Source organism: Amblyomma mixtum, chromosome 2, assembly GCF_055824585.1.
Source record: "Amblyomma mixtum isolate Tamu chromosome 2, ASM5582458v1, whole genome shotgun sequence".
Classification (NCBI taxonomy): Eukaryota; Metazoa; Arthropoda; class Arachnida; order Ixodida; family Ixodidae; genus Amblyomma; species Amblyomma mixtum.
Genome location: NC_143013.1, coordinates 25,586,199 through 25,607,809, shown reverse-complemented (window position 1 = coordinate 25,607,809; position 21,611 = coordinate 25,586,199). Strand labels below are relative to the sequence as shown.

At 51.2% G+C, this 21,611-nt stretch overlaps 1 protein-coding gene across 7 annotated transcripts in view; it reads right to left on the bottom strand.

Moving 5' to 3' along the window:
• LOC149358740 (uncharacterized) overlaps positions 1 to 21,611 on the bottom strand; it is a 441,725-nt gene that overhangs the window by 169,368 nt on the left and 250,746 nt on the right. Inside the window, exon 1 of one of the 7 annotated variants that reach the window (XM_089570919.1) lies at positions 16,742 to 17,148. The exons of the other annotated variants lie outside the window; for them this stretch is intronic. The gene's annotated coding sequence lies outside the window, so the exon portion shown is untranslated. Of the gene's footprint in view, positions 1 to 16,741; positions 17,149 to 21,611 lie in introns of those variants that run through there. 7 annotated transcript variants of the gene reach the window in all.

The window sequence follows — 21,611 nt, the reverse complement described above, 5'->3', positions numbered from 1 at the left end:
TTTCAACGGGGAGTTGCTTATGAACGCACTTTTTTCGCATATCGATTGCGCCAAAATAATCAATATATCCGCAGATCCCTGCTTCGGATGATTGCAGGTTTCTGCTGTTTATTATCAAAAAGGCAGCCTATCAGTTTTCTAGGGAAGTTTCAACGAATCGCTGCGAGTGCCGGAAAAACTAAAATCAAGATTTTCCAATGCATCGGAAAATTAGACCAGTTCCATCAATACGTTCATGCAGTAGCCTAGAATTTTCCACAGTTGCCTCTCAATTGAAGTGATATCCAAGAAAGCTGCACTTGTCAGCTCTTGGCACCGGCTAGTCATGACCGATGCGGAAGCGAAAATGCCGGGAGAGCCTCCAGGTGTTGCAGCGACCGGACGTCTTCATGAATTCGCTTCACGACTAGTGACACCTCTGCAGCCTCCGCAGCGCTGCACAGTGGTAGTTAGCTACCTTACAAATGTCACGAAACCTCAGGTTGCGCTATAGCAGACACACCAAGAACAGCAGCGCTGAACGCTACAGGTATACGACGCACACTGTTTGATCAGCGCGAAAGACAAGCAGCTATAATTTTGCGCCTTACAGCGAATTGCGCAACCCTATCCCCGGACGAGGAAGCTCTAGGTAAGTACAGATTCCTTCTTATTTTCTTTAATTTACTATACACTCAAGTCACACCACGAGCTGTGTCAGCGGCCGACCAAAGGCTGTGAACTTCCATCGGCCTCGCTACGGTCCACTGCTGACTTGTATTTGGCTATATATGATGGCCATTCATGCTGGCATTACGTTAGTCGCGTCAGAGTCTGTTCGCCAACTCGCACGGCGTTCGTTAGAGTTTAAACTGCCCTCTGCGCCAGCGGTCAAGCGTTTCGGCACGCTTATGTGCGGCCGGCCTTACAGCGCAGCCTCGCTCGATCCTCTTCAAGGTGGAAATGGAGCGAAGAGAACTAGAGTTATGGTTCGGTCTCGTTGGTCTGCACAGCTATAGAGGGGGCAGACCGAAAAGATGAGGACGTTCACGAAAGGTCCGGATGGTGAGAACTGCGGTTTTTCGGTGTACAGTGTATTAATGGGTACCTCATGGTGAAGTCCTTGTCGCAGTTCTTAACGTGGTGCTCGTCTCGTTCCTTCTTCTTGTCCAGTGTCTTTGAGCTAAATTCCTATCTTAATGTACCGTCAACCAGCTTAAATTACACTTTGCTTAGCCATGCACTCGAATGTGCGGGCACCAGCGGAGACAGTACGCAAAAAAAAAAAAAAAATGAAACGGGAAGCAACGAGACGACGACCAAACTGCGACAAAGACAGGATTCAAGTACAGGAATGTGCCTCAGCAAAACCTCGAGGAAATACTGAAACCAAGCACCATGGGATTATTCTTGCTACACAGCGCGCAGCAATATTCGAGTGAAGAACGGCCAGTTTCGCATACATTGCGAGAGCTAGAATGTCAGCCCGAGAAAAAAGACCCATAAAATATGCACGCCGTCTGGAAGCGCTTGCAGCGAGGAGTTATATGAGTTTATTTGAGGGCGCCCATCTGCGGATCCCGCTTCATTACGCCTAAAATATTATTGCTGTTGAGGAAATGGTGAAACTATAAGCGAAATATAAAGAAAAAACACCGAGACACAAGGCATAGAAAAAAAAAAAAGCTCAGCTAAATTGCTTCCCTAGAAGACGACGTCTTAAAAAAAATTCAGGGGGCACTTTGACTGTCTAAAGTGGCTAGAGGCGGAAGCGTTTTCCGCACCACCTTCGCTGTTTCTGTGGCACTGGTGGCGTCACATGTAATTGAGTACTAATTACTAAGTGATGACAAATCACCAATTAATGTTTAATTACTGATTAATGCCTGAATATTAATTAACTGCTAATTAATGACGGTTAAGCTTCGCGTTTAGGAGTGGAACGCGAAAGCGCGTTGTAGCGCTGCCAGGGAGTCCACGGAACGCCACCACCCGTTCGGCGCGATGCCTTGCCCTTTGAACGCAACGCTTTTTGAGGAAAGGAAATCGCGCAGTAATTCTCTGTCATCTCGGTGGACACCTGAACCGCACCGTAGAGGAAGGGAGGAAGTGGGAGTGAAAGAAGATAGATAAAGAGGAGCCGTAACGAAGAAAATGAAAATTGTATTTGAGGAAAGGAAAATACGCGGTAACTGTGTCACAATATTCAGGGGGGGCACTTTTTTGACCTAAAGTGTGGTCACTGATGTGTGGTTAAGATGTTAAGCTTCGCCCCTAAGAGTGGAACGCGAAAGCGTCTTGCAACGCTGCCAAGGAGTCCATAGAACGCCATCGCCCTTTCGGTTCTACGCCTCGCTCGTCGGTAAATTGGTTTTTGAGGAAAGGAAATGTATCTGTCTCTCATTTGTCGGTGGACACCTAAACCTCGCCGGAAGGGAATGGAGGAGGATGAGAGTGAGTGAAGACACCGTATTCACTAGACGCGCCTTTGTTCATTCCAAACCATCGAGCTGGCATGGCGGAGTGGATAGCATGCTCGTCTCTCACGCCGAAGACCGGGGTTCGATTCCTGAGCTCGACCAATTTCTTAATCGGTTTTATTTATTTATATGGCCTGAATAGTAAAGCTAGTTAGGCTAATTGGGTAATTAAGCAATTAACTAAGCTCAGTCCCACTTACTTGGAGCATCACTATACGATCCCTTCAATTGGTTGCACGGTTACTAGCCAAAGTACAATAGACCTTTCCACAAATTGCAGCGCCGCGCCATCCCCTAGCGGATCTGCGCAAAGCATGATGGGAGAAAGGAGCGATAGCCTCCCGCGTCGGCTGCTGTCAAGCGTGTTGCTGTGTTGTGCCGCCGTGTTCAGGCGTTGTGCGTCTTCTCGTGCGCGTTGTTGGTTGCCTCTTAGCAAAATGTTGCAGCGCACTGCTGTGGTGGTTATCGTTAGTTTGTCTAAGGGAGTGCTTGAAGATAATATTACAGCAATGAACATCTACCGCGTCAGCATGAAATTTCTCAGGAGTGCGCCGATGAGCACGAGTGCACTCATACTGTTGTTTAAATCGCTGCGTACGAACAGCTAGTGCTCGTTTTCATGACATAAAACGCAACCGGCGCTTTAGTTCTATTAAACAACCTGTTTTCTTTTTTACCGACTGTAGCCGTGCTTGTTTACGCAGTGCGATAATGTGTGGGAAGCGATGATGCGATCGCACGCCTGAGAAACACTTAAGAGCGGGCTGTTGACATCGCGCAGGACCGGCGCTTCTCGCTTCTTGTCCCGGCTTCCTCCGACGTGACCAGTACTTTATTTTGAACTACTTTATCCAGAAGTATGTTTGGAGACCGTTCGCTTTAACTGAAACGGCCTAACTTGTTATCCACAAGCTAGCGACAGCGACGACTGCTGCTGGCCGTAAAGCACGGCTCGGCAGTTTGGGTCACACCGGCGTTTCCCGTTCATCATATGCGTGCCCTGCGATGTAAGCAATAGTTGATTTCAGGTCACTGTTACCAAAACTACACTCGATGACCATTTTAATTCGCTAAAGCTTATGATTCGCTCTTAACAACCGCCGCAATCACAGATCCAACCCTGCGGACTCGCTAGGCCTAGTCGTCGCGGAAGGGAAGGGAGTCGTCGTCGACGGAAATTAATTTGGCAAGCGCTTATCGCTGGGGAGTGTTCAGGCGTGGATATATGAAATATAGCCGTTCGTTTCGTTCATTTAGAAGCGCGAACATATTCACATTGCCGCCTCATCACTGTGCTTTCGCTCAGCCGCCGACAAGGCTGACCGTCCGCCGATCGGATTCGTCGGTGTCGTTGGCCTGAAAAACTTGTCCCACTGAAATCAGATCACAGTAAACTAGATATTTCACTATAATAGCAAGCTGCTGTTGAGCGTGATATATACAGTGTCGTTGTCGGACTAGTGTGACCGTCGTCGTCGTTGTACACTGAAAACGAGCTGAGGCTTTGAATGCGTTTGGAAAGTGTCGTGTAGCACCGCACGCGTCCGTCGAGTCCGAATGTCATTCCAATTCTCGAATGTAATTCTGCTCAGATGTCATTCGAACGTTCCCGTGTAGCACAGGTATAAGAAACAGCGATGGCGACGAGATGGCAGAGAAAGGCTTTCTGGTGATCAGCCACGGTCGGAGAGACGGACGAAAAGGCGCGAGCGCGGCGCCGCGGGCGCCGCGGCGCTCCGTTTTCCCAGAGTGCTTTGCGCGGCCGCTTGGTGGCGCTGCAGAATTTGTGGAAAGGTCTATTGGCCCCGTTTGAAATTCGCGCGCTGTGACGTCACGACCGTTTCCACCAATTGAAAAGCGTGACATTTTCTGTCGACAACTGCTGCTTACAACGATGAGACATTAAAGGCTTCCGCCTTAATATAAATATCCAGCGTGACACGGTTCTTGGGGAAACGAATAAGCGTTCGGAGATATATACCGCAAAACGCGTCGGCAAGTCATTCATTGGATCCCGTCGAACGCTTTCAATAATATATAAACGCATAGCGCTTTCAGCAGCACCGACTCTGGAATAGTGTGAACTTAATCGATTTCTCTCAGGCAGGCTGATAATTGTGTCGCCTTTAGACAGCGCTACTTTGGCGTTCCAATGGTGATGAAAAGAAAAACAGTTTTATGCCCTGAGGCAATCAACATCGCTTTAAAAAAAGGGAAAACAGATGGGGAGGCGGCGGCAATTGTCCTCAGCACAAAGGGACTGCAGAAAGCCGGGTCGGACACGTGGTAGCAACGGGGATAGCTAAAGCACCGCTAAACTCCTCCGCCATGTTTCCAGGAATATAGGGCAGAGTACATGTATACATACATATAAACCGGGCCGATCCCTAAGGTACCAGGAGCGGTCGGATCGAAATCAGCCTCGAAGGAGGAAGGCGCGAAGCAACACCTAGTTGTCCCTTCGCCCCCCCCCTCCCCCTCCCCCCTTGCTCCCCCTCGCCCGCGATCTTTGTTCTACGTTCCCGCAAGCGCGCTCTTCGATTGAACGCGGCGAGCAATGCTTGCTCGCCGCGTGCGCGGTGGAAAACGGCGCAGGCGCGAACGAGCGTTTCCCGACCACGCACGGCACCGGCGGAGACAAAAGGCGACGGCGCCGCGCCACGCCAAGACGCTCCCGCTAATCGGCCAAATTAAGCTCACTCCTTCTCCTCCGCTAAAAGCGGTCGCTTATTAAACTCGCGCCGCGCGTAGCCGCTCGGCGCCCACGGCGGTGGGGACTGCGACGCATCGTCGCGCACTGCTTCGCGACTTAAAAAAAAAAAAAAACAAATATCTGCCGCCTCGAAAACGCGGCACGCAAGGTTTCCAGACTCAAGCAGAGAGGGAGGAAGAACAATCCTTGAGGAAGGCTGAGCTCGACTTAGCATATATCGCGTAAATTATCTCGAAGCAGATAATTAGCGCTGGCAAAAAAAAGTAATAAAAAAAGCGACAACCCACAAGGGAGCGTGCGATGCGTGTGGTTTCGCGCATACGCGAGTATACCTCACAAACGTGCGCACAGTATTCCCCGAATGCCGACACGCTCACGAGGCCAAGGTTTTCTTTGTAACTCTTCAGGTGAAGTTGAAGTGACGTCACACTTAACGTAGGTGTAGCGCGGCACTGACTCAACGCAATCTATGTCGTGTCGTGTAACGTGGCCAGTGATGTTGACTAATTTTCTGCAGTCTTTCTGCGTGCACACTGTCTTGCAGCACGAACAGCAGGGAGTCACCGCTCTAAAGGATGGAGCCACCATCGAGCCGAAAACAGCAGTCTACAAAGCAGGCGTGAGAGTTCGACCCACGTGGTACATATGACGATAGTGTCACACCGATCTCCCGCATTCGTAATGTGACGAAGCGTAGCTTGTTGGGCCAGTTGGTGCATGGTACGTAGAAAACCATCGAAAAGGACGCATTCACAAGGAGGAGAAGTACACAGGACAACGCTGGATCCAGCGTTGTCCTGTGTACTTCTCCTCCTTGTGAATGCGTCCTTTTCGCTGGTTTTCTACGTTCGTAATGCGACTTGTGCAACGGCGACGAGGAAGCTACCCTTAATTTGGTGAAGCCCACGTCCAGATATTTGCCCGCACCGCAGCAATTATAGGCATAAAATCAGCAGACACCACACTCTAAACACAGACACACCTATATGGGAGTAATAAGCTGTCATCTAGAACACTCCCTTTTTTAAAGGGCGTGCAACTACTCCCTTTTACTGCTTTCTGTCTTGAATGCAGAGGTGATATTTTCATGTAGTACACCACTAGAATATTTTGAGTATTTGGTGCGTCAGAATGCCGTAGTGACACGTATATAGCGCCGATGAAAAGCGTTTATGCATGAGTTCATGACGATGCTTCCTAAATTATAGACAGAAAGGACGAGAAATCTAGCAACCCACTGAATGCACACGCAGACTGTAAGGCTGATGCACTGACTGAAAATACTTTTGGATCGAACAAAGGCAACTGCACTTCGGCCATTGCGACAGGCGGCCATCGCTTTGTTCATATTTCCGTTAGACCTACAGCGTCTATACAATAGCGGCTGGGCTAATGCCGCAAGCGTAAAAAAGCAATTGCGCTTACTTTGCTGACTGGATGACCTACCACTCCCTCTTCTTGCGGCAAAAGTGACTTTCAGCCAGTTAGAGCCACTTCGAGATAAAATGACCTTCAAAGAGACGGAGCTGCGAACGCCGCCTCGCAACCTGTGCACAGAAAGCTATTGTTGAGCCCCTCACTGCGAATTAAACAATGAGACTGAGACTTCTGCTTTCTTCGTTTTATTTTCGTACATCAGCCAACGGTCTTTGAAACAACGGGCGTCTGTGCCGGTACTTTGGTGCGCTCTAGCTCTATTCTTTGCAATTCTTCGTAACGAGTCGAAAAGGAAATAAAGATAACAATGAAAACAACAAAAGAATACTCAGCAGTAGACAGGGTCGCAAGGACGCGGGACTAAATTGCGCCACCGACGATGACCCCGTCTCAAGAGCGCCGCACGCGACAAAAAGCCGCAAAAGAAGAGAGCGCTCACGTAAGATGCAACCCTTATGCACAGCGTCGCGCATGCGCAGTTGAACCAAAGGAAGAAAGAAAATAAACAGGGGGAAGAAAGAAAGCGAGCACACAGCTAACAGGTTTTCACGCAATGCGTTACGCACGAGAGTCACGCTCCCCCTTCCGTCCGCTCATTACCCTCCGTTGTCCGCCAAACGTACGCATACCTGTCATTATAGTGGCGGCGTAATTTGCCCGGGGCTTTTCTTTCTTTCTTTTTTCCGCGCGAAAGAATAACACCATGAAGCGGGGCTTAACATGAAGCGCTCGTCGTGCGCCTTCTTTATCGCCGTCGAGACTGGAGAGGGTTCCAGATGAGAAGTAGAGGAAAGAGGGGGAGGAGGATGAAGGGGCGGCGTAGGAGGAACGCTCCAGAAGAGCGCGGAGACGCAAGATCAGGTCCTTAACTGTGGCCCACATCGCGCGACCGGCCGACCGACCAGGTAACAGACTCATCGCGGGGGGGGGGGGGGGGGGGGGCACGCTCCACAGCGCGGAAAGTACACACACAAACGCTAAAAAACAAACAAAGAACAAAGCTCAACGCACGCACGCACGCACGCGCACGCACGCACGCACGCGCACGCGCGCGCGCGCACACACACACACACACACACACACACACACACACACACACACACACACACACACACACACACACACACACACACACACACACACACACACACACACACACACACACACACACACACACACACACACACACACATCGCTGCTCTATACGCGTTCTGCTATACGACCGCAGGAAAATGCCGTGCGCTGCTCTATACGCGTTCTGCTATACGACCGCAGGAAGATGCCGTGCGCTCAGCCATGGCGATCATGTATACGCACCTCTTGTATGCTGCCTGTATGGTATAGCTCTACTTGTATATTCATTACATATACACAAGCAAGCTTGTACATACATCACATATACTCTCTCCTGCATACGAAGCAGCGACATCGTAAGTAGGAGATCGGGTCGATCGAGAAGAGGATGGAGGAGCAGCTACCAATAACGGGCTCCGAACGATGCGACCGAGCTATCGATGAGTACGCGAGATGCGCGCTGTATTACAAGCGATGGGCCGGAAATTCCGAAGCGCTGACCGCTTCGTCTTCCACCCGTCAGGGCAACTCAGCGGCTCGTTTGCTCTGACCTGCGCGCGGCGAAGGGAACTGCGATGACAGGGATAACGGTCTGAGGTCGCGCGACGCGGGACTATACGAAGCCGAGGGACTGAAGAGCGCCGCAAGGTTTATAAGGCGCGCAATGAAATGGCGGAGAGCTAGACGCTCGGCAGCTATAGCCCGCAGAACCGGCAGTACAGTGCCCTCCGCGAAATGCCTGTCAGATGGCGACAAACAGACTGCTGCTTGATGAAACTCAAATTTTCAGATTTCAGATTTTTACGATCGCACTCGCTAGGAAAAACAGTGGGGCCGGGGTTAGCTCGGTTTGGGAGCTACAGAGATTTGCCTGCAATTAGCTGGCATAATGGATTATAAAACCTGTAAAGTCAGGAACATAGATTTAAAAAAATAAAGGAAACGTGAGCGTAGCGCGACGGTGCGCGCCTAATAAAAGATAGCATGGGCAGAGTAGTAAACCACGCGATAAAAACTGGAGGGGACAATTAAGTTCCGCCTTAAGGGTATGTATGCGATAGCTTTAGTGGGTTAATACCCATATAAGTTGAAACTTGTTATAACTAAGTTGAAAGGGCCTGGTAATTACTTCGTCATAGCCGCAGCTCCGTTACAGCCCGTGCTGACGGAGCTTCCAAGAAGAATCATCTTTCCTTCGTTATATCAATTACTTCGTTATAAACCATTTTGTTATAAAGATGTTCCACTGTATGCGGAATAGCAGACTCCGCACTTTAAATTCATAGATCACTGGTAGTCCTCATACCAATCCTTGCGCAATGGTGCAGCAGTTAATAGATAGATGCGCCAGTGCCCTGCGATGGCAGGTGCTGCCACAGGTGGGGCTTGTGAGACCCTGGCTGCTTTTTCCGAGCGACCTCTCGCAGCCAATCCTTAATTAAACTGCCACCTTCAACGGTTGGCAGTTTGCTTGCACTCCAATGGGCAGGTTGTGATGACGTCACAAGGTCACGTGACTAGGTGGTACATCGGCCACCTAGGTGGCTTTTCAGGAGAGTTTAGCGCGGTAGCGTTAAGGAACCCGTGTCGAAGAAAATGCGGCGTCGTCGGCGGCGCCGTTGACCGTGAGGGAAAAAATCCCCAGGGTATTTGGCAGGTGGGCCACCCAGGTCACATGACCTCGCGGCGCCTAGCAACCTGCCCGCCGGATTGTGAGCAAACTGCCCACCGCGGCCGGTGGCAGTTAATTGAATGACTGGTCTTGAAGGGTTGCTGCCCATGGGTCTCATAAGCTCCACCGATGGCAGCACCTGTCATCCCAGGGCAGTGGCGCATCGCTTAACCGCTGCACCACTGCGCCAGGGGTGATATGAGGACTCCCAGGGATCTATGAATGAAAAGTAGAGAAGGACCTATTCCGCATATACGGGCGTTAACCCATTAAAGATAACGCGTTATGCCCTGAAGGTGGATTTTAAGTGTTCCCTCCAATTTATTCGTGAATTTTCCGCTCACGGCCAACGACGCCGACTTCTCTGCACACAGGGCCCTTAACGATCTCGCGTAAAAAAAAAAAAGAACGAAAAAAGAAAACCCGGAAGAAGAAAGCCGGTTAAGAGTACCTGAGGGGAGAACCTCTAAGAGTAATTAGCGCCGAGAATAGAGGAAATTAAGGAATCGTGCGCGCGGTGAAGGAGTATCGAAGCAAGCAACTTAAAGTGTGACAGCAAACGCAACGATTAGGAGGAAAGCACACCAACCGCACAGACACCGAAAGTAAAAGAAATCCTTGGAGCGAATAGGCGCACAGAAAGCGACATTTGCTATGTGACTCATCATAAACCGAATGGCGGGTCTCCACTGACTGTGCTGAGAGTTAAAACACGCTACGGGTAGGAAAATTCATGCGGAGAAGCTAGGCTGGACATAAAACACTAAAAATTAATATGAAGGTCATAGACGAGACGTTATACACTTGTCTCAGCACGTTCCAACCTCTTCCTCTTTCTTTTTCCCGTCTCCACCTTCATGCGCGCATTTTTACTCCGTGACACGTCATCGTAAGGAACCTCTTTCTTGTCGTACTAAGGTGCATCACAGCTATATATATAAAAAGAAAAGAAATAGTGAATAACTCATTAATCCTTTGTTCGGAGAGAGCGTATACGACCAGTATAAAAGATGCCATCAAAAGAAAACAGATCTACCAGCCAGTAAAAACGGCGAGGAGGCGAGAACAGTACCGCCGAGAAAACGACCATTCCGCTCATTTCCGGCGTCGCGCAAAGACGTCCTTCCGCGTGCTATCAGATTTGCCGAAGGGCGGCCGCCCGGGAAGGCGCGCACAGCCAATTAAGGCGCGAAGGCGCGCAAAGCCGTCGTCTTGAGGAGAGGGGAACACAGACAGAAAGAGACAAAGAGAGAGAGAGAAAAAAAAAAGGAGTGGCGCCGAGTGTCTCTCACTCGTGGCGGGTGGTGTCGGTAAGCGTGTACGCTCTCACCGCATTCGCGCGCTGGAATTTAAATCCCAAACTCTCCAAAAAGCGCGCGCGGAGTCAGTCACGCAACGCTGCCATGGAATTCGCCTTTTCTTCCACGCAGATTACACTTCGCACAAAGCGGAGACGTGGAGGCCGTCAGCGGAGGTGCTGGAAACAGCGGCACGGCGTCTCTCTCTGAGGTGCGCTTCGAGACAGGGTCTCGCTCAAGTTATGTGAAGTAGAGCTATGCGCGTTATCGCAACTACACTACACGGACATTAGCGCAGCGTAGCGCCACAGAGGAGGCCAGAGGCTTGAATGGGCTGAAGGCTAGCTGGCCCGACAAGCAATCAGCACTCGCGGAAACGTGGGCGGTGGTATACTGCGCTCAGTCCGCTGTGCGCGCTAATTACGTAATGTTCGCGCGCGCACTCGGCGGCTAGTGCGGGCCGAGATTAATAATACAAGGCGGGCGGAGAGAGAACCCAGCTTCCGCGCTTTGGAGCCGCCAAAACAAAGTGCGCATTTGGCAGACGATTAGCCGTCTGGAATTTCAGCCTACATACGGGGCGCCCTCGAAACATTCATGAAGAGGAAGAATGACCCATGATGCTCACGTGGATCTCTGACGGAAGCGAAACATGCTAAGATATGTTTCCAGCAAGTTTTTCGCTTCTCGTAAATTCAATTTTTTCTTTTTAATTACGAAAGAAAAGGTACAGTAAAAGCCTCCCTCATGCGCTGCACAGACACTCCGAACCGAACACCGTACATCTCGACGGCGAACCATGGTCACAGGGCAGAAGCTGGCCAGCCATGACGTACGGGATACACTCGCGGGAACCGGTAGGTTGCTGGTCAAAAACGCAAGATGGATGCTGTCGAGACGACAGAGAGCCCAGAGGATAGAAGCTACGATTCCAGGGAAACGGGCTATAGAGACAGAGGGCCTGCGAATGCAGCAATGACCATTGGCTATATACCCAGCACGACGTTGCGAACAGCCTCGTATGATGCATGCATGCTAGGAGAGCAGGAAATGAAGCGACAAGGAACACCTTAGCCGCTATAAATTGTCCCCCCCCCCCCCCCCCCCCCCCCTCGTCGGAAGTGTGCCAAGCAGTTATCGGTCGAAAGTACACTGGTGCACAGCCAGTCGCACCAAAGTTCCGCGCGTTTCCGTATAGCTGTCGAAGAGTGTTCACGGCCAGAGCATACCTCCAGAAGCGGATCAAACTTTACCATCCTTTACACATGCGTGAGAGAAACGTTTCCGCAAAGGGAGACAGGGGCCTTCACGTGCGAAGAAAGCCATGTACGTACACTCCGAGCTGCCCCTCGACGATCACTGCGCTGTTACATTCCCGCGAATAACGGCGTCGGTCGTTGTTGTAAGAAGCACAAAACCACCACCCTTCACAGCAGTCTCAGTTGCGAAATCCATGTTTTCCACTGCCCCCTTTTATTGCGAAAGCAATACTACTTTCACTTTCAAGCCTTTGCGGTGCAACGGCGGTGCACATGAAATGACCTTTCGCATGACCTCTGTGTGACGTCACGCCGAAGAGCTGGGCGACCATCTCGCGCCGTCCGTGTGCGACGGCGGTGGTGCACATGAACGGCGGCCTGACTGGATTGGATTGGATTTAATTGTATTGGATTGAATTGGATTGTATAACCGATGCATCACCACAAGTCTAACCACAAGCACCACCACCAGCCAGCTGTACCATGGCGTAGGTACGGATATTGCTTTCGCAATTACCGGGCTTAACCAAGCTAAGCCACAGCGAATTTTTTTCTTATTTCTTTCTCATGATGGCAGCACTCGGCCCGTGCTGGATCTGGGCCTGGTGCAGCAGCATTCGCAGCGTAATCAGGCTCGGTTCGGTTTATGGGGTTTAACGTCCCAAAGCGACTAAGGCTATGAGAGACGCCGTAGTGGAGGGCTCCGGAAATTTCGACCACCTGGGGTTCTTTAACGTGCACTGACATCGCACAGTACACGGGCCTCTAGAATTTCTCCTCCAAAGAAATTCCAGCCGCCGCGGCCGGGATCGAACCCGCGTCTTTTGGGTCAGCAGCCGAGCACCATAACCACTGAGCCACCGCGGCGGCCCGTAATCAGGCGTAACGCGGAGTCTGTTGATTGATTCATGGATTCACTGCCAAATTCGTATGTACTGTGGTCAACTCCGCACTGTGTAGCGGAAGGCCCCGGATCGATTTCGACGACCTGGGTATCTATAACGGGCGCCGCGGAATACCAGTACACTGGGATTTTCCTCTTTCCGCATCCATCAAATTTCGGCCGCCGCTGCCGGCATCGAACCCACGACTTTGCGCTCAGCAGCCGAACGCCACAGTCATAGCGGGGATACAGCTCGCCCGGCTGAAGCCACCGACTAAATACTCTCAATCGTACACGAGGAGCACAGTTCCGTTCTCGTCCCTCGCCTAAAGCCAGACGCAAATGTCAGGCCTTAATTGCACCCCCGCCCCCCCTTTCTTTTTATGGGTATGCTCTGAAGTAAAGGTGGAATAACCGGCGTGCGCGTTGTATTAGTTTCTCTCTTTCTTTTTTTTCTGTCAACATTCGGTGACAGGAAGTCGAGACATTCTCTCTCGTGTCCTGGAACCAAATGCTTAGACCCGTAATTCAATTTGGAAAAGCGCGATCAAATGAGAGCCTCAGTGTCTCGCTAGTTTTGCTACGCATCCAAAGCGCTTCCTGAAGCACATTTTCTGCAACTGCACGTAGGTAGCAGACACCGGAAAATCGAAGAAAGCGAGAATAGCAAGCAGAGTTCATTAACCCAGGAGCTATGTGCTACCGAAAGCTGATTTGTCAAGTTTTTCTTTTCTTTTTTTTCTTTCCTCCACATACACGCGCAGAGCAATTAAGTTCAGCCCGTTCTCCTAACACCCGTTCGAGCGCCGGCTTATAGCGTATAGGATACGCTTACGGCTTATGCATATACTCCGAGGAATATTCATATGCAACCGTCGCTGTCATTTCTTTCCTTTCAGGAAACAAATTACCCGGCTTACGCACGCCGAAGGCGTTTCGAGCTCATTACTGAACGTGAACGCCTCAGCAGGCCATGCCGCGCCCGAACTAGAGAGGGAGAGAAAAAAAGCAAGAAATGAGGCGGTGCACCCCTTCGGTTTAGAAAATAACACGTTCGCGAGACGCCGGTACACCGCAGTCTCCGTGGGACGACACCCGCTTGCCAGAGCCGAGTGCAGCATGCTCTACTAATACGCAGACTGTATTCCATAGTCGACGCTGTATTAGAGCCGGTTCCAGTGTTCGGATCCATTATTCACGGATGGAAGTTGTTTGGATAGCGGTAATGGGCGAAAGCAGCCTACTGTATGCGGCTGAACGTATGCACGCACGAAGACTGCAGCTAACACATGAAGCTAAATCGAGCTAACACACGTACAGTGGTGAGCAGCCTTGTCTAGAGCGCTTGAGCAGTGCGCACTTGGTAACAAAAACCGAAATTAGAGAGCAGCCCCTCATTACAGGGCAAAGTTTTCGTGCCTGCTTTGTTTACGAGGCTATCTGGCGCTACTTCCGTGCAAGCGTTGCAGCTGGACCCTAGAGGCTGCCACACAATCTGGATTTGTTTGCAAGGAAGTGCACCGCCCGAGCGCTCTAGACAAGGCTGCTCACCACTGTACAGGCGCAACGACTCACACAGCATGCGTTACAGCTGAGTCGAACTCATGGGTGACGCGACAGCATCTCTCAATACCCGTATCGCGACCACATAGTAACCACTACAAAGCTCTCAGTTGAAACCACAAACCGAACTCTCTCACATGGTTCGAGTCCCTCGAAGGCCAGCGCGAATAATGCACACACGCTGAACTAAGGCGCCGGCGACCTGCTGCGCGATAACGCATCCGCTGCACATCGCATGCGCGGAAAACAACAGCGAAATACCAGATACGCGCGAGAAAGAGGAGCCGCACCAAGGTTATAAGGAACGCTTCCGAGACCGTACGAGGTGCGTAAAGCAGGGCTATCAATCCTGGGACAAACGCAGCGAAATCACAGTACTGATCTTCGTTCATTTCCGATGCAGTATGCGAGCGCGTATGAAGTACGCTGGAACAACGGTCGTTGTGCACACCGCGATGAAGGCTATAAATTTTATTTACGACATCTTGTGTTCGAAGAGCTAGCACCTGATAAATATTTGTACACCCGATAAATATTTGTACACCAAACAATGTGCGTCATCTCGGATCCGCAACGTTGCCTCAAGGACGTGATTTGTTTTCAAATAACCAGTAACAGCTATCTATCCTCCCGGGAGCCAGGGGCATATCGGATGAAATGCACTGAAAATATCTGCCATTTAACGAAAACCAGAGATATCCTAGGTTTTCGAAAAATCGTTGCCTCAATATACCCGGAGTCTCGATGGCAATTCGTTCCCAGTCGAAATAAAATGACACAATCCTGCCTAAAATACGATTTTCTCGTTTTGTCGTGACGACAGATTTTTCTGTGGTATTGTATCATTATTTTTCATTGTACTGTAGCACTGGTCTGTAGTATTTTTCTGCAGCTCTGCACCTACAACAAGAGATCACAATAGCACGAAATACTGCCGAAAACTCTGTTGCTACTACAAAATTTTTAGTTGTTACAACAATTTCATGACCAAAAAATACTACAAATAACTGTTGTGACGACAGAAAATTTTCTCTTCCACTTTTCCACAGGGTTTGCGCAAGAAATAAAGCTTAAAAAGAAACGCAAAACAAAACAACTTGCTGCGATCGGCCCACAGAAACTAGAGAGGCCACGGGAATCCTCGTTCCCAGTTTATAGTCACAGTGGTTGAAACTGTTGGCGCCGTATTTACCAAAAAAAAAAAAAAATATACATATATATATATCAGCCAATGTTCACAACTCGGAAGAAGCAGCACACTTTCCGTGCTTACTTCCTAAAGAAACCATTTTTTTTTTTTTTTACGCCACGAAAAGCAATTCGGCCGAGTGTGTCCGCCGAGCGAGCGGACCGGTAGTACTAGTTCTGGACTGGTTCTCCCAAGGATCCCACAAACACCAGCAAATGCTCCGCTGCGTCCGCTTGTAAACACCGTCGGTTCGAAACTGTGAGGACGCTAGGGTCAAACACACAACAAGTATAGACACGCTACAAGTTGCAAGCTCGATCACGGGAGTCGCTACTCATTAGCATCCACCCAAGCCCAGGCATACGACTACTAACAAAAGCTATAGAGCTTTCTCGGAAAATTCGCAGCTGAAATAAAATTCGTTCTAGTCTCTAACCCTTTATCCTCGCCCTTCCGGGACAGTCGCTCTTCCAACTAAGCTAAACGGGGCGGCTTGCATGGCGAGGCCGAAGTAAATGATAATGATTATGTACTCCCTTGACTGAAGCCTACTCCACATTGGGGGACTCCTCTAATTACACTGGTCTAAGTCACACGTTATTAGCAAAGCGACTATTCTTATCAATTAAATCTCAGCCATAAAGTAATTACACTACAAATTTCTCATTCATCAACACCTCAAATTAAAAAAAAAAGCTATTCCCTTATGCTTCCCTTATGCTTTGCTTGGTATTCGATGACTGTTGGCCTCCTTAATATGTATCCCCAAGGAAACCGTAGGTGGCTATAGCATGCAGAAACAACAACGAACTAAAGCGCTCTGTACAGTCGGCCATACGAAGTGCACGGCAGCACATTCACTGTGATTGGGCAAAGTATGTTCTGCCCGCGAGCTGCTACGCAAAGAAAGCGTCTAGAGTAGTTTATCGCAACGATCACAAGGGGTACGCATTTGAAAGAAAGCAATTTTTGGCCACGGTCCGGAGCACGTCCGTCAAAAGCATATCGGCACAATCAACATGGTTCCCGTCGCAAATAGACGGAAAGGCCGAACCGATAAAGCCGTGTACGCACTAACAAAGAGAGAAGGTACAGCGAAGCCACTCTCGATATAAAAGGCGAATGCAGGGGAGGGGAGAAACTCATCTCAGAAGAGAGAGAGAGAGAGAGGGGAAACGATCCGTGTTCACTCACGCGTTCGACAGCCAGCCCGCCAGTCAGTCGGGCACCGCCACAAAACGATCCTCCAGCCAAATGGGGCTTCCTCGGCGAACGTCGATGCTCGTCGGAGCAGCAGGCGGCGACCGCACAACAAGCGCGGCGGCATCCAGAGACCCGACGGCCAGACAGAACAAGGCGGGCCCCTCCACACACAGCGAAACAATGCGCCCGCACAGCGAGGATCAAGCGGGAATAACCAGCACCTCGGTCGCCGCGCAGAGCACGTTACGCGGACCGCAGCACGCGCTCGTACCGTCACCGGACGCCGCGCGCGCACCCACACAAACACGCACACAGCACACTCTCCTCGACGAGCGACAAACACAGAGCGGCGGAACCAGCCAGCCAGCCAGCTAGCCAGCCCAGCCGGCTTTGGAGCAGCAGCAGCGGCTGTTGCTGACCGGCCTCAGGAGCGAGCGTCGCGGCCGACGACGCCAACGTGAGCGCTCGCTCGGCGCGCAACTCACTCGGCAACATTTTCGGACGGCATCACCCTCTCCCGGAGCGGCGAGAAGGCGAAGGGAAGGGAACACGGCGAGACGGGCAGACGCTGAGTGTGTACGGGAGAGCGATAGCGGGAGGATTATCACGCGGGCTCTGCTGCGATGCGGGCGTTTCTAGGTTGGACTAAAGTCTCCGGACGTATATGGTCGGGGGAATTCAATTTCAGCATAAATTAGATGCCTCGGTTGATGACGTAGAGGGCCTGGCGGACCAGGAACAGTTGGTCTACCCGGTGATCCCACCTTTCATGTGAGGGGTCCGGAATGAAGGGAGACAGAATTGCGACAGGACACTGAAGGAGACAGTGCTCCAGATTCGCGCACGGGGATGGGCTTGGGGAAAGAGCCATCCGATAGGAGTCGGAAGAGATGCAGCCTATATGAATAACTGGTTAAAGTGGAAATTTGGTCCGGCTGGTGTACGGCATTTTAGCAAGAAACAGCGATAAGACGGGACTGAGTAGGAAGAGAGAGAAACGAAGCGCTGACAAGCAACCGAATGTTTATTGGTCGTGCAAAGCGCACGCAGGGCCAACAGGAGATGCAAGAAAAGCAGGAAAGAAGTTATGCGTTGTGTTGAGGGCCAGGTGCGGAAGGGGGGGGGGGGGGGGGGGGGGGGGGGGGGCGTACGTTACAGCGCAGTAGTACCGGCGTAAGGCTACACGTGGCAGACGCTTGCTGTGTAAACTCTGAGTTCAATTCTCATCTGACAGTGTTCTACCTGGCGTTCAAGTTTCACACCGCGCGTGCGCACAGAATACGACATGGCCGCACCTTGTCGCGGCTGCGAATGACTGCGAACCGGTGGATTATGGGTCCACACACAATCGCTGCCCTCTCAGGTGCATTCCCGATGCTAGCCTTATGCCTAGCTGGGTACAAGCATCGCCTAACTTTTGTTTCTCCATTCTGACTCGGTGGCTACCCCCCCCCCCTCTCTCTCTCTCTCGGCCTTCGCACCACCAGTTTCTTAGTATACATGCTTGGTTTCCGACCCTTATCGAACGACAAACCGCGCCAACGGTCGGAAAGTGATCTGTCAACAAAACGACAGATGATGCGAAATTTAATATCACAAAGGCCATAAATTCTCAAAGGAAAAGAAGCGCGAGATGAAAAGGGGAGGAGATGCAAATATATTCCTCGCAACATATTTGCTCTGCTCGAAACGGAGATATATACGTTGTTGAGACTACCCCAGAAACTTCATTTTGATGCGTCCGCTATCGCGTTGAAGCAAATGGAGGCGGTAAGGATCCATACGACGGCGTTTGCCGCCTGCAGGTATTTGAATATTCATTTTGAAGGTAGGAGATGCCGGGGTGCGCCGACTGCAAAATGATGTTCAAACAAACGCTTAGCATTTTGAGCTAAACAAAGAAAATGCACACGAGGTAAACAGAAGCAAGGCAAAGTCATATATATCGGAACCCCGTGTGGCCCGTAGTTTACAGGCGACTGGTCAAGCACTCCTTGAATCACGGTGCTTTGAATAATGCATGCGCCTGGCACAGCTCAAGAAAGATGCATGCGGTGCCGCTTTCCCATCAAGAGAAACTCAAAAGTGCTGCGGTGACGCCAAATCCCAAAACACATTACTTTCCCACTGAAGCTGAAAAACAATTGTCCCCAGTAGTATGAGTAATAAACAGCGGTTTGATATTTGCCTGGAGAGAGTATAGGCCATGCGCGACTGTTTAATTACAGGCGTCAGTTGTGAGGATGGAGACCATCACCGACGATGATTTCAACGGCAAAAAGACAGCCTGGCCAAAGAGTGCCACGGCTAACGTGCTCGGTTTGCACGACTCACTCACCCAAACATCTCAGCCCAGAGAAGCCGAGCACCAGGACAGGAGAAAAGTACGTCAGTTAGTCGCGTTGGTTCGTTTAGTTGTAGGAATGCTCCTCAAGTGTGCACCACATTCGCTCGTAGAAGTGAAGCACTAAAACGGGAACCAACTTCCGCCTACTTTCTAAGAGCACCGAACATAAGGCCACAACAAAACGGAAGCGCTCCGGATAATAGGGAGTCCGGGAGCACCGGTCCACTCTTTACCATGTTCACAACACTGCCAGATCTGGGCAGTGGCCTCCCAAGGGGGAACTCCGCTGCCGCGAAGAAAGCGGGCCACATCGGCTCCACGCGCAGGGCCTGTCTTAAAGGCGAACGCGTCCGGCCGGAAGGATCCAGAGCAGCCGTAAACGCGCCCGGGCAAAGCAATAACAGCGCGCGTACAGGCAAGCAGGCAGGACTCGCAGGAAGGCGCCGAACAACGACAGCAAAGCAAACCAGAGAGAGAGTGTGTGTGTGTCGGGAAAGGGCTGGAGCGAAAGATCACAACCTGAACTCTCGGGAACAACGCTCGGCCACAGGTCGCCCAGCACGCGCAGTGCGTCGACCCTTTCCCGCGGTCGCCGTCGACAGATCCCCGAGCAATATATCGCTCTTCCTATTCTCTCTCTCCCTCTCCCGTCTTTAAACACGTGAGCTGAACCACTGGACAGGCGAAAAAACAACAACAAAGGGACGCCAGGTTAATAGCGTGCAGTGTTGCGCAAACTACAGCACCCATCAACCAACTATAAGAAGTGGCCCGCTCGAAAAGCGTGTGCCAGCGGTTAATAGCGGCGCGCGCAGAGCGCAGTAGAAAAGCACACGACGCCCCGTAAGCGTCACTTAAGACACCTTGTCATCTAGTCGAGTGCGTTAAGAGGCAGGTGTGTAGTGTCGTAAGAGCTCGACGTCATTCCCAAACTTGCGCTACACAGTTCCTGCGGCTGATAGCATACCGGACGACGTTGCACAGTTTTAGACAGAGAAACAGAGCGCACGGCAGAGGGAAGGGGGGCTCAGGGCAGACCAGCAGGTGCGTCGTGAGTGAGCGACCCCGAGCTGCTCTTCCTCATTTGAAGAGCAGCAACACTCGAGGGGCGGCGGGCGTGTAGTGGGACGACCAGGGGACGGTGAGCGATTTTCCCTCGCGCCAGATGACGGCTGCGGCCAGAGGGGCGAACTGATGGACCCCACTGCCGGCTTCGTTGCGCAACGGCCGCAATGACCGGCACGCGAACACCGCGCTCGCTCTCCATGTGACGGGCCCGCAGCGATGTTCGAGATCTTCGTCCGTGATGACATGGGAAGGAAATGGCGAAAGCGCGCACTCGCTGACCGCAGTAGGAAGACAAAGGTGGCGCTCCGGTCGCGAATCGCAGGATGCCCTACTGCCGCGAGCTATCTGGCGTTGTTTCCGGGCGGCCGCGAGGAGCAGCGATCTCCGGACATTAAGGATGAAGGCGGCTATGCGCTCTCCCTTGGAGGGCGGGAAGTAGTGAGCGTGCCGCTTCCTGTGGACAGGGTTCACACCTGAGTCGCACGTCTCGACATCGATCGAATGCCGCATGTCAATGTAAACCATGCGAAGCTTTACTTGGAGGAGGAACGGCGGCAGCGGGTGCTCGGTTCACAGTATCGTGACAAGACAAATACAAACAAACAAACAAAGTTGCGGGCCTTCTCAAGCACATTCCTAAAGAAAATGAGACAGCATTTAGGTGGCCTGCTATGATGTCTACGATGAGTCTCTGACGTTATTCCAGCGATTTTCCCGCCAAAACTCCAGCTGGAACTGGTTTCATTGCCCTTATATGGTATGCATGAATCATCAGCTTCTACAATGCTCGAGTACCTTCCATTGGACAATAATATGGGATTGTCCTAATCCGCCCAGTAATGTGCCCTGATGCATTTTCTGAGGCGGGCATATTTCCAAAATTCCGGGGGTCCTTTGAACGTTTCGAGGGTGGGCCAACTTCAAAATTCGGGGATCCTCAGATTTTCAGATTTGGATTTTCAAAAAAAAAAAAATTGGCGCAGTGGTGCAGCGGTCAAGCGATGCGCCCCTGCCCGGCGATGGTAGGTGCTGCCGCCAGTGGGGCTTGTGAGACCCAGGTTGCTCTTCCCGAGCCCCCCGTAACGCTCATGTGCAGTGTCACGGTGGCCCGGTGGGTAGATAGCAACTGCATTGAATTTGGCAACGGTGGACAGTGTTCTGACAATCCGCTGGGCAGGTTATGATGATGATGTCGCGACTCACCTGACCTCTCTCGATCACTCAGGGAATTTTATGACGGAGAAGCCAGAAATTTTTTGCTGTCGCATTGAAAGAAGGCACCCACACTGATGCGAGTGAAGAAATAAAAACGATTTCTGAAGCGCATTGCATCCGGGACGACCCCGGCCAACCCCGCTAGGGCATACGCCGATAACACTCACGAGTTCTGAGGATGCCCTCATATTCAAACCACTCTCGCCCAGTCCCAGTACAAAACCTCAGCAC